We start from the raw sequence: 13,730 nt of genomic DNA, 5'->3' as shown, positions 1-13,730 counted from the left end.
TGAACCAAGGCAACCATATTAGAATCCAGGTTAAATTTAGACTATATGGTTCATCTCATGGGCTGACTCAGAATTCAGGTTTGGATTCAGTTCTGAACTTCCGTTAGCTAGCTTCTCTTTCAAGAGTCTTTTTAATTATTGTATACATTTTATAAGATTGCCTGCTTTTACACTTATCCTGCCATCCTGAATAGCAGAAATCTTATGAGTTCAGCTGCTGTCAAGGGGTATCTATCAAATTTGATCAAAATCTAACACAAACAGCTATTCAGATCTAGGAAATTCAAGGGGGTTTAGATATGGGATCTGTTTTTAGCCCATCTTCAGAAGCAAGTTGAAGACACTGTAATCAGATTCTTCCTTGGAAAAAGTGTAATTTATATTGCACCTGAGCAACCATATTTCTTGGAACAGGGCCTTTATTCCAGTAGAAAAGTACTGTAATGACATCTTTAAGAAAACAGTGTGCATATTAACAGAAAACAAAAATGTAAATAGCATTATCCAGTGGGTTTTAGGGCTATGGTATTTAGGGGAATGTTTTGCCTTCTGAAATATATATTAGTCTATTTTACTTTCTTGCTCTTAAAGATTGGTATTGTCTTCGCTACTTAAATAGAATGATCTGATGACTGTTGTAATTGATGATGATGCATTATTACACAATAGATCAGCTGTGAAATCACATCTCATTTCCTTGAACTTTCACATCTTTCAAGTTTTTTGTCTTTCTTTCATATGAAACAACACAGATAGCATTTTCAATTCTGAGCTCACATTATAATAGTCTTAGTGGTTAATATTCTGATCCATAAAACACATAATAAATAGAGGTTTGATTATGATTAAGCACACATTCAGATAAAGAATAAATAAGGTTTTCTGCTCTTGTACGGTAACGTGATCCCAAATGATTTTGTTCAAGATACACAAGCTACATTGCTTGAATGTGTTTGATTGCATTAAAATGTTTGCCACACTAGTGACTAGTTGCAGACAAAACATTTTACACTAGAACGTACTGAACTCTCAATAGGAAAATGAAGCACTGATTAATTTAGGTAACTTTTTCTTCCAGGCTTTTGGAAATAAATGTTAAATACCAACCTCTTCTTTATCTCCCAGTAAAAATGTCTTAATGCCTTAAGCATTATGTATGCTGAAGCATCCTGGTTTCTGTGTCTGCAGTCTGTTTTAATTTCTTAAGCTTTATTCAATTCCTAAAATGTAGAGGCAAAAACTATTCAGAGAATTGTCCTTTCTACTAATGGTTAAGACCCAATTCCAGAAAATCTTCCTTGTGCTGAGTAGGACTACTCATGTGAATGAGTGCTACTCAACCTAATGGAGGGAGCCGTTTCTCATTCCGGCTGAAGCTGGCTGCTCCAGGTCACTGCTCTGTGGAGTGTAGCAGCTGCCTAAGAGAGAACCTGGCTGGGAGGGGGCAGTGGCGGCCCACCTGGCCCATCTGCCAGGGATGGGCTGAGCAAGTCAGAAACATGCCAGGGGGAGAGGGGCACAGAGCAGCGACTCCTGGAGGGGCTGTCCTGAGAAGTGGCTGGTCTCACTCCTTCTGCTCTGCACCCAGGCCTGGCTGTCAGGAGCAAGGACCGAGCAAGCCCAGGAGGGCAGGTGGAAGCAGGAGGACAGAGCGCCTCTCCCCTGCCCTCCCCAAGCAGGCCAAAGAGAAATCTAGGGGTGGCACTTGACCCCAAATATCCCCCTATGCGTCTCCTATGACCCGAGCTGATGCCTAAACCAAGGTAGGATTCTGAAACTAGGCATTCCCCCATCTGTCTTCTCTGCAGGACCCAATCCGGTAGGCATTCTCTGAGCCTACTGACTGAATTGTGCCTTACATAAAAGAAAGCCAGGAGTAACCAGATGGGGAATTTTCCAGGCCAGGACTTGTCTGTCTATGTGTCCTCCAGAATACCCAACAGTCCAATGGTTAGGGCACTCACTTGGGGAAACTCTTTTCAAATCCCCCACTCTGCCTGATTTGGGTCTCCCATGTCCCATAGAGTGCCCTAACTCCAAGACTATGGTAGGTAGTCTACGGTAGGTCACTCTCTACGGTAGGTCACTCTCTCAATCATTTCTGTTGAAGCTGTTCCACTTTGTATATATAATTAAATCCCAAGAGTAGGAAAGGACTTCCCTCAGGCCTCTCTCTACCTCTGTGGGATGGAACTTAGTCCCCTATCCTCTCGTTGTCATTTCCTACTGGCTAGCTTAGCTGGCTCCCCTGGTCTTTGTGAATCTCTTTCTTAGTTGTCTAATCTCACATTGCATAGAGAGCTGGGGGTCCCAGCTCAGGGCTGAGGATTCAACAAGGCAGCAGTTTGTCTAAAAGTTAGTGCTGCAATGCTGAACACTGTGACACCATTTTGTGTATCTTAGGCCTTGCAACACAGAGAGGAGCAATGCCCAACTACCTTAACAAATCTGGGCCTTAGGCATGTTTGAAAAAAACGCTAGGCATGAATCTGCATCTTTAGGTAACTTTTAAATACATTAAAAAATCTACCACGAAGTCCTCAAATCAGCGGAGTCAGCATAGCAGATTATGGACACCAAGAGGATGTACATGAATTCTGCAAATTTGGATCACAAGGACCATTTTGTATCATATGGATCCTGCCTAAACCTCCAGAATTAGTGGTAGTTTGCAGCAGTTTTTCCTTTTGGAAATGTAAGGATTTCAACCACTCTTACCTCTTTGGGTGCCCCAACAACCTGCAACATTCCACTAATTCAGAACTTGCTATAAAAACATGTTATATAAATACATACACATATACGTACAAAAAGGGCACTGAGTCTAGAAGTGGGCATTGTAAACTGGCTTAAATAAAAGACTTTCAGAACTAATTATTTGCCTAGAGCTGGCTCCAATTCCAGTAATGTATTGATCTTTCTATTTTGACCTGTTATCTCAAGGGAATAGCTGGACCACACACAAACAGCAAATAAATCTAAATCACTGCAATTAACTGTATTACTGGGCTTTTATTAGTTGTTTCTATACAGCAGTTTAATGATACTGTCCATTATGTTTTTTTGGTGTGCATTATGGTAGCCGAAACAGTATATACGGTGTATTAAATTCTGCTATCAGTTATACCCATCTATACATGAGTAAGTATACAGAAGTCAAAGGTTGTGGATTTATCCCAATGCCATGGACAGCAGAGTTTGCTCCCTTCTATGTGCACTGACCTTTATTTTGAAAGGTGGTGATTAATATTTGTTTTAGCACATTCTGAAATATGCAAAACCTCTACTAATAAAGAGCTGTAAACAACTGTATTTGTTGCTGAGAACCATGATCTCTTTTGCTATGTCATCTTCCTGAAGACATATGTACTGTTTCTTGTAATTCAGACCAAAGTGTTCTATTATCTTTATAATTTATGCATTATTAACATAGAATAACAGCTCCACTGGCACCCAGGACTTCCTACTCTACAGTATCTGTCCTTATAAAACTGTATGTGTGCCTAGAGTATTAGATAGGTGCAGTTAGTATATTAAAAATATCACACAGCTTTCTCTAGAGTTGGGCAAGTAAAGAAGAAAACATATTTGTAAATATGAATTCACGGATATAAGTTGCGTTTTCCTCATTCGTTTGCAGACATTCAGGTGAACAAGTATTTATTCATCAGAATGTTTGCAGAAAGCAAAAATGTCATTCTGGTAGGGCGCCTGCCCCACTCCATGAGAGATAGGACTAGAGTAGGCCAGATCGGCTGCACAGAAGGGCAGCCAATCAGCAAAAGGCCTACTGGGAGCCAATCAGGGCCAATATTACAGCCAGCCAATCAGGGCTAGGCTAGGCCCTATATAAAGGCTTCCCAGGAAGGGAGTAGGCAGTCTCTTCCAGGCTTTCAGAAGGTGAAGGTTTGTCTTCTGAGCAGGAGACAGGCATCTTGGACAGAGCAGCGGGGGAGCATAGAAGGGCTCTGGCCCAATACCTGCCAGACTGCGGGCCCTGATAGAAAGGGCCTAGAGGGTGCGAAGGGCCACAGGGGAAGTGGCCCAGGGCCAGTTAGACAAGGGGAGAGAATGAGGGCAGGGAGGCTGCCACTAGAAGGTCCCTGGGTTGGGACCCAGAGTAGTGGGTGGGCCAGACCCCCCGCCCTTCCTCCTTGTACAGCACCCAGCCATGGAAGGGTGGCCGTGACAGACTGCAACTGGCCCTTGAACAGGGAGGCTAGACTCAAAGGGTTGTGGTTGTCCACTGCGGCAGGAGTGAACTGGACAGACTGCTGGACAGACACTGGAAGGGGGTGAGGGTGGACTTGAGGGCACTGCCAGAGGGCTGTGTCCTGAAAAGGATGCCACCAAGCGAGGAGCAATGTGTGTCCAGATGCCAGCAGGGCGAGAGACAGATGGGGACATCACCAGCAGAGGGTGCCCCACAGAGGACAGAGCTAATTCCCAGATGTGCCAGCGGGAGGTGCTGCAGTGGTGAGTCCCAACCCCATCACAGGCATAAATACTGCTGCAAATATGATTGTGAGAATACTCATACCAGAAATTTTCATGACCTATTTTGAAATACTGTTATTAGCATAATACAGTAGTTTAATTAAACAATTACGGATGTGGATAATTTGCAAACATAAAATGAGGATCCTCTATTTATAAAACCCAGGTCACCCAATGAGGAAACAAACAAAATAAATAAAGACTCATAGCTTGGCTTGTTGAGCCTAACCAAAAGAAGGTTGAGGGGAGCTATGATTGCTCTCTATAAATACATAAGAGGGAAAAATACCAGGGAGGGAGAGGAGTTATTTAAGTTAAGCACCAATGTGGACACAGAACAAATGGATATAAACTGTCCAACAGGTTTAGGCTTCAAATTAGACAAATGCTTCTAATGATCAGAGGAGTGAAGTTTTGGAACTGCCTTCCAAGGGGAGCAGTGTGGGGAAAAAAACCTAACTGGCTTCAAGACTGAGCTTGAGAGGTTTATGGACGGGATGGTATGATCTGTGACTGCTAGCAGGACATATCTCCAATAGTCGGTTACGGGACAGTACATGGGGCTCTGATTTATTACAGAGAATTCTTTCTTAGGTGTCTGGCTGGTGGGTCTTGTCCACATACTCGGAATCTAACTGATCACCATATTTGGGATTGGGAAGGAATTTTCTTCTGGGTCAGATTGGCAGAGGCCCTGGGGTTTTTTCACCTTGCTCTGCAGCATGGAGCACAGGTCACTTGCAAGTTTAAACTAGTGTAAATGGTGGATTCTCTGTACCTTTAAGTCTTTAAATCATGATTTGAGGACTTCAATAGCTCAGACATAGGTTAGGGGTTTATTACAGGAGTGGGTGGGTGAGATTCTGTGGTCTGCAAAGTGCAGGAGGTCAGACTAGATGATCAAGATGGTCCCTTCTGGCCTTAAATGTCTGTAAGTCTCTGTGACTTAGGTGACCAGTTCTACAGAGCAAATGAGAAATCTGTGAATATTCGTAGCAACTTGTCTATGAGTCAACCTTCAGCTGAACTTGTATGTGTGAACTAAGGCTGTGACTCAGCTGTGCTCAGAGTTCTCATCTCTTGTTGACACCTGTAGAACTGGGGGTCTTCCCCACATCACAGGATCAGGCCACTTTTCAGTGACCAATAACTACCACTTATACTATCAAATAGGGCTAAAATTGCTTTGGTGGGGTGTGTGTGTGGTGTGTTTGATTTATTGCAAAAAGAAAAAAAAATCAGTCACCAACTGTGGCTACCCATGACTTCACAGTTTTAAGTTCGACAGAACTCAAAGTACCTGGGCTTTGGGAGAAGACAGATCTATTACCTGTTGCAGTAATAGGGCTTCAGGCACACACTTCAGCAGTTCTGTCATTTCATCCATCAGAAGGGGTGAAGCCTATACACATTTGTTAGTACATTAGAATAGAGCAAAAGTACTAAGCTATTTACCCATTTCAAATTCAACTATATATTAGATGAAATCATTTTTGAAAGAACACTTTTCCCCTACTGAACACTTAATTAGTATGTTCCTCAAGAGCAAAGGGAATAAAGAAAAGCCTGTTTAGATTAAAGCTGATGATTAAAGTAAGAGAATTGATATCACATGATTTGCTTTTTCTCTAAAAATTACACAGGCTAGAAGATTATGGAAAAAAGGGAAAATATATATTTTTATTCAAAACAGCTCTAGAATCAGTGTGTTCAATGACTTGATAACAAAATACTCCATTAGACAGATACAATGACTGTTCCTAAATGAAATCTGTGGATGACTGTAATGATCAATCTCTATTACCCCTTAAGTTCCCAAATTCCTCCTGACCAAATAGCGGCATCTTTAATGGCCTTGTATGTTACAGTATGAAAAAAGTGGTTTCTGGATGAAATGAATCACTTGACAAGGGGACTGTGTAATTTTGGAAAATCTTGAACATTAGAATTGTTCTCTGAATTCCTAGGCATCTGAAGCTTCATTTGCTACAACGTACTACAGAAAAAAACCCTGTACCAATTATGTAACTTCACATTCATTTATGTGACTATCAAAATCTATGTACTGAAACTAAGAGTTAAAATACCTCCTTCTTGTTGTCCATACATATTTGCCAGTATAAATATACTTTATAATTTTACAAATTATACTATTTATATTAAAGCTTTCAGTCTGCAATTGTTACGATTTAACATGGCAAAACAGTTGCTGTGTTTTGGTTCCATCTTTAAATTCTTTTTTTGGGGTAATGAAAACCATCTAAAATAAGTGACTGCAAATAATACAAACAACACATTTATTTAGAAAAATAAACTGAAAATGCTGTTTGTTTGTCTTTTACATTTCTCCATGAAGCATAGATAAATCGCTATAAAAAGTATTATGTCAAATACATATTACAAATGACTTTTTTCTTTAATATTTTCTAGGAGGATACTGCTCATGTCCAACAGGAACATTCTGGGTGTATAGTTTCAATAGGCTCAATCTGTTGGCTGTTACTATGATATAAAATGAATTTCATAAAAAAAAATTAGATCCCTTTTTAAATCCACTTTTTCATGTTGATGCTTTTTTCATACACTTCTTTTAATCTTACGAAGGACTATTTTGCTGTGGGGAGAAATCCTCCCTGTAAGAGAGCATTCCTTTTCTTCAGCTTCTTACTTCCTTTTGGAGCCCCTGCAAGATACAGCTTGTTGCGGTCTAAAATCTCATGGGACCATCTGTGCAAATGATGGCACACATCATGACCCTGAATGGAAGTGACAGTGCAAATATTAGAAGTGCATTGAGATGCAATCTGTAACAGCGACCTTTTTTTCTTCAGATTTGGGTGGAGAACAGGAGACAACATCCTTTCAAGCATTTGAGCATCACTGATGCTCCGTTCTTCTATGGCTTTGAATATGTACAAGGGATGGCAGAGGTTTTCTTTCCCCACAAATAGCAATATTCCTCTGTTGTTGTACATGCATTGCTTTTCTTGCAATCACTCAAGTGCTTCATGTTTCCTTTTGGCTACATACTTAAATATTTTTTGGATGCTGGCTGGACCGCATGATAAATTGGTTTATTGTTTATTACTCTAATTGCTCAGTACTGAACTCCTTAAGGGTCAGGCTTGGAGACAGTTGTTTCTGTATGGGGCAAGGTATTTAGTCCTCTTTATTCTTCTTTCTGAGTGAACAGAATTTAAGGCTGTGGCTTTTATCAGGGCTCAGCTTGTAGCTCGTAGCGGTCAGATCTGAGGCAGATGATTTGATGCAGATTACACCAGTGATTAGTTGTGCTCTGACTCTAAGGGCTTCCATGCTCCAAGGAGGGTCAGGTTCCTGGTTACTTTCATCAGATCTGGCCTGCAAGAAGTCCCAATGACGAAACTGACATCAAAGAAATAACTGACATGCCTCCAAATGTAGATATTCCTTCCAGCCTGAAGGAGCTGTCAAAGAGAAAGCAAAACAGAAAACAAACCTTTAGACACCAAATAAAAACCCTAATAGGGAAGAGTTTCATTTAACATTTTCATTTAATTAAGAGTCCATATAATTGCAAATTCTTAAAGCACTGGGTTGTTTGATGATTGTACATCCTTACCAATACAGAACCAGATCCTCAGTTGGTGTAAATGGGTTTAGTCCCTATGACGTCAATGGAATTACACCAGTTGAGAACATGACCAATCAAGGGTGTGTGCAGGAATTTAAATTTGACTCCTTTTGGAGGGGCACATTCTGTGCACCTCCCTCCAACCCCCCCACCTGGAAGAGCTTGCTGCTTACCACCACCCAGGTCCCTACAGGAGCTCCCTCTTTCCCCTTCCCTGGCAAGAGCTTGCTCTTCCCTCTCCCCAGCCCCAGCAGGAACTCACTCTACCCTCTCTCCTCTGGCCCTAGGAAGTAGCTCGCTCTTCCCTGCCTCTTCAGCCCCAGGGTCGGAGAAGTCCTGGGCCCCTGACAATTATTGAAGGGCCTGTGACCCTGCTTGTCCCCCTTTTTGCATGTCCCTGTGACCTATGACAATATTCTAGTGCCCAGAACTTAAATGAAAAGCTTTGAAAGTAGTGTAGTGAGAAGGCTTTTCATCTGTAACAGAATGCCCTCTTCAACTATAGTGCATTTAAAAAAAAAACCCTTAATACTGAAAATTAAGAAGTAATTCTATGATCTTTATTGAAAAGAGAACTTTAAATATTTGAGAGTACCTCTCAGAAGTCAAACTAAATTTAGAAAGGAGTCCAAAAAAAAGCAATCATCATTCTGGGTTGTATTAGCAGGAGTATTGAAAACAACACAAGATGAGAGAAGTAATTCTTCCTCTCTACTCCATGCTGTCTAGGCCTCAGCTGGAATATTATGTCCAATTCTGGCTGCCACATTTCAGGAAAGATGTGGACAAATTGGAGAAAGTCCAGAGAAGAGCAACAAAAATGATTAAAAGTCTATAAAGCATGACCTGTGAGGAAAGATTGGAAAAAAAAATGGGCTTGTTTAGTCTGGAGAAGAGAAGACTGAGGGGGGACATAACAGTTTTCAAGTACATAAAAAGGTTGTTACAAGGAGGAGGGAGAAAAATTGTTCTCTAACTTCTGAGGATAGGACAAGAAGCAATGGGTGATTTAGGTTGGACATTAGGAAAAACTTCCCAACTGTCAGGGTGGTTAAGCACTGGAATAAATTGTTTAGGGAGGCTGTTGAATCTGTCAAATTTTTAAAAGCAGGTTAGACAAACACCTGTCAGGGATGGTGTAGATAATACTTAGTGCTGCCTTGAGTGCAGGGAACTGAACTAGAAGACCTCTCAATGTCCCTTCCAGTCCTACAATTCTATAATTCTCTTAATGCCCCAACAACACTCAAATGCCTTACAACTACCCTGCTGGATACACTGGAGCTAGCTAATGTTACTCCATGTGCCAACGAAAGGAGGGCACTGAAGAGCAATATAAATATAGTTTCACAATTCATCCCTCCCTGTCCCCCGGGGCTGAGCATGCTGATTATGCTGTGATCCCAGCTCAGGGAGCAAGGAAACAGATATTTATTCACATGCAATGTTTCTACTCCAGTAGCAACTAGCCCCAATTGGAATCTGTTGTGCTAAGCACTTTGAAGACTTAATTGCTGGTTTTGCTACTTCTTTGAATAACTTCTACCCAAACCACTTTCCTTTGGCAACAAATCTAATGCCAAATGTAACCAACTTTAAATACCAATAATAAACAATATATTAGATTTTTTTCTGACTGACTTATGGTCTGTCAAAACTGCAGCACACAGCTGAACCCTGCTAAATTTGAGATTTTGAAGTTATCAATGTCAGAAAACAGCAATAAAACCACAGGAACATCATGGGAGAATGATATCAAAGAGAATACACTATGCCACTTTATATGACAGGAACGCAGTGGTAACCAGCACATAGTTGAAACAAGCAGCAGCTGTGAGGAGCTTCCAGTCTTGCCGTCGGACAGAAAGGAAATGAGATGTAGTTACTGGTATTGGAATATCCACACAGAGTGGCTCAAATCCCTTGTTGGCAGGTGTCCTAAGTGCTGAGACCTTGGAAATAAATCAAATCTCCCCTGTTACATACCAGAGGCACATATCAGCAATGTTGTTTCTTTAGAGAAAATGTATAATCCAAAATGTTCAGATTTGTACTGTACATACTCATAATTTATGGCAATTGACTGCAGCTGAGGTACTGTGGCACATTTAGAGGGAGGCTATGCTCTAATTATGGTAAAATGGGTGTTCAGTCAGTGTCTCTTAGTAATGTCCATTTTAGAAGTGCTCAGTTTGTAGTTAAAGAAGGTTGAAAAAACCTGCAAACTCAGCATGAGATCTGAAAATTAACCTGGGTTCTTCATGGTCCCAAATCATAAATAATGAAGATTCTGCAACTGAAACTTAGTTGAAAAGTCTATTTGTACAGTGTCCGAATAGAAGAATCCCTATCACTTGACCATAGCTACATTGATTCTGCATTGGTTAAGGGGAGAAAAACAAACTATTAACTTCCTTTTGTTACTAAAGTGAGGATTTAAGACTCAGAATATACACAGTGAGCAAATCTGTAATAATCCAGTTTCACACAGTCACTTTCCTCATTGTGACCATATTTTGAACTTTGTAGCAGATCTTTTGTTTCCCCTTTCCAATTTTTGCATCCTCCCAATCCAGAGACTAATACACTGTTACTCTCCTGCAGTTTTTGAGTCAGGTTTTATCCCCAGCATTGATCTAGCAAACAAAAACAAATGACTGGTGATATCTATTCATCAGACAATGAGGTAATAGTGACAGAGAAAGACTTCGAGTACTTGTGGCACCTTAGAGACTAACCAATTTATTTGAGCATGAGCTTTCGTGAGCTACAGCTCACGAAAGCTCATGCTCAAATAAATTGGTTAGTCTCTAAGGTGCCACAAGTACTCCTTTTCTTTTTGCGAATACAGACTAACACGGCTGTTCCTCTGAAACCAGAGAAAGACTTGTATTGGCACAATATAAACAAACAGTCATTTCCCTTTATCGGAGATCCAGGGGTCAATCACTTCAATGCTATTGAAAGACAAAGCAAGGCTACACCTGGTATTTAATTCATTGTTGCAACATAATCATTTTGACAGGTAGTAGATAAAAATCTGCTAGCATTTCACTGCAGGATAAACGTGGGTGTATAGCAACATAGGAATTGCCATATCAGAGGACTTGCCATATCAGAGGACAACAGTGGCCCATGTAGTCCAGTATTTTGCCTCTCTCAAATATTATAATGGACAATTATGGTATACTTTGTCTTTAGGGGAGGTTTCATCCTAGTCCCAGATACTTAGTGCTTGGTTTGCATGCTGAATTACAAAGGTTTACATCCCATTTAAATTCTTAGTGCTATCTCAGAAATACGTAACTCTTTGAATCCTTGAAATTTTTGGCCTCAGTTACACCTTTTGGCAATGAGTTCCTCAAGCTAATACTGCATTGTGAAAAAACACACTGTGACAGCAATGTCCCTGGATTATGCTGCATACGTGTCCAGCAAGATGGAAATTCCACAACAGATTCATCTAAATTTATACGTGAGTTTAATTAATTCACTACAAACATGAATAATTTTATGAGTACTGTCTGTCAGTATGCAATCCTTCCGCAAACTTCTTCAGAACAACACTGAATTACCTTATGAGTGATATCAAAATCATTTCTTTTTTTCAACATGTAGTGTCTCTCTCTCTATATATATATAATATATATTCATATCCATGTGAAACATGAAAGGTCTATTTGTATTCTCCTAGCAGCATGTGTTATCTTGGATGTCAACCTACACTGCATGATTCATTCCCAGGGCACAGCTGAATACTTTTATACCTTCACGTGATGTCTAAAAATTTGTCTCTCTTTGATGATCTCCAAAAGGGAAAAAATATTATTATTGGCACAAATAATATGGGATCTCCCATAGAAAACTGAATTTTACAATGTTCTGAAACACACAGAAACCAGGTGGGGTGAACATCCCTGCATTATTTTAAAATAATAAATATTACATACAAAAGAAATGTATTAACATTCAAAGAATATTAAGTTGTAAAGTGAAGCATTCAAAAACTAGGCAATTATAGAATTAAGGTTGTTTGTGCAATTTTTACTTCACAACTCTCTTGTAAGGTAACCAATTTGTATTATCCTGAATTTACAGATGGGGAACTGAGGCAGAAAAAGTGTGTTTAGGACAAAAATTTGGAAAGGCATCCACTAATTTTGTGGATCTCAGTGATTAGCTGCCCACTTTGAGACATCTAGCACCTAATTTTACAAGTTCTTACCATTTTGGGAGATTTATATATTCAAAGCACTGCATTAAATTAATTCCACAATAGCCCTGTTAAGTAGTTGGTAAATATAGTACCCATACCTTTCAATATCCTGATCTAGGGTAAAGCAGTAAACTTTACAGATGCATAAATATACCTAAAGACACAAAGAGAAATTTAAATAAATATACACAGAGATGCAGAGTTGGGGGACAGGGAGGGCAGAGCTAGTGAGGGATATAGAGACAGACTATATCATATTCCCTCTCTCTGCATTCTCCTACCAGCACCACCATTTCAACTGTTTCCTTCCACTACTATTTCATTCCAAAAGAAACCAATTACATTCTAAAATATACACCCACCCTCCTCCATTTCATTCTAGACCCTTCCTCCCCCATTTCAATTTAAAACACACACACCCCTCATTTTTACTCAATTATATTAAATGTGAACATTTTGACAGACAGGCAGTTGGAACATGTCCAATATTTAGTCCTTTTAGGAATGCATCTTTCTGTTAACAGCTTTCCTCTCAAACTAAATATAGAGTGTTGTATAGATAGCTTTTAATAAGGGGAAAATAACCTATAAGGGTACTAATTAAACATTTATACTAAACTTTAAATCAGTGTTCATTTACTATTTAAATAAACAGTCACTTATATTTAACCAGAGAGGATATTTATTCAGATCCCCAGTTTACAGTAATTAATATTAAAATCCCCTTTAGTAACCACAAACTGCATGCCCAGGTCATTTAAATCACAAGCAATGCAATTTGGATTTATAATTAATAACTATTTCATATGTGGGTTATTCAGGTAGGTAGAACCAAAACCATTTGTTGGTGAAAAATGCAGATTCCGTAACAGAAATGTTTAATGACTATGTGTTGCATTTGTTGAATTGTTTATGACCAAACAAAACAAAATTAATAAAAGTCAAAATGTTTCATTTCATTATTAAAATGAAATAGTTCAATTCAAAATGGCTTTTTGTTTGAAAATTTCCTTCCATTTTGTTTCAAAACATTAAAAATGCTCAATCAAATTGAAACATTTCATTTCGGGTCAAACACAATGTTTCATTTGACCCAAAATTAATTTTTGCATTTTTTTTTGATTTGCTGAAAATTTCAAAATATTTCTTTTGAACCTGAAATAAAAAAAATTATATTAATGATGATAATAATAATATAATAATAGTCCATTATCTGCACAGCTCTAATTGTGGATACAGAAAAGGAATGTAGAAATGGTTTCATTTAGCTTTTAACAATTGAAAACCCTGCAAAATATGGAGTAAATATTTTCCAGGCATTTCTACATTCTGTTGTCATCTTCCATAGCTTTGAAACGTAACAGCTGTGTCCAGGATGTTTAGATCCAGGTCTAAGTTGTGCTA

General features: G+C 39.3%; 1 protein-coding gene across 4 annotated transcripts in view; it reads right to left on the bottom strand.

Moving 5' to 3' along the window:
• Nucleotides 1-6,193: 6,193 nt before the first annotated feature.
• PRR16 (proline rich 16) overlaps nucleotides 6,194-13,730 on the bottom strand; it is a 236,391-nt gene continuing 228,854 nt past the window's right edge. For 3 of the 4 annotated variants that reach the window (XM_073344792.1, XM_073344794.1, XM_073344795.1), the window contains exon 3: nucleotides 6,194-7,943. The gene's annotated coding sequence lies outside the window, so the exon portion shown is untranslated. Of the gene's footprint in view, nucleotides 7,944-12,424; nucleotides 12,481-13,730 lie in introns of all 4 variants that reach the window. The other variant, XM_073344793.1, reaches the window with a different exon arrangement.

This window comes from Lepidochelys kempii, chromosome 5 (assembly GCF_965140265.1).
Source record: "Lepidochelys kempii isolate rLepKem1 chromosome 5, rLepKem1.hap2, whole genome shotgun sequence".
NCBI lineage: Eukaryota > Metazoa > Chordata > Testudines > Cheloniidae > Lepidochelys > Lepidochelys kempii.
The sequence above is the reverse complement of the archived record's forward strand: the minus strand, read 5'-3'. Positions and strand labels throughout refer to the sequence as shown.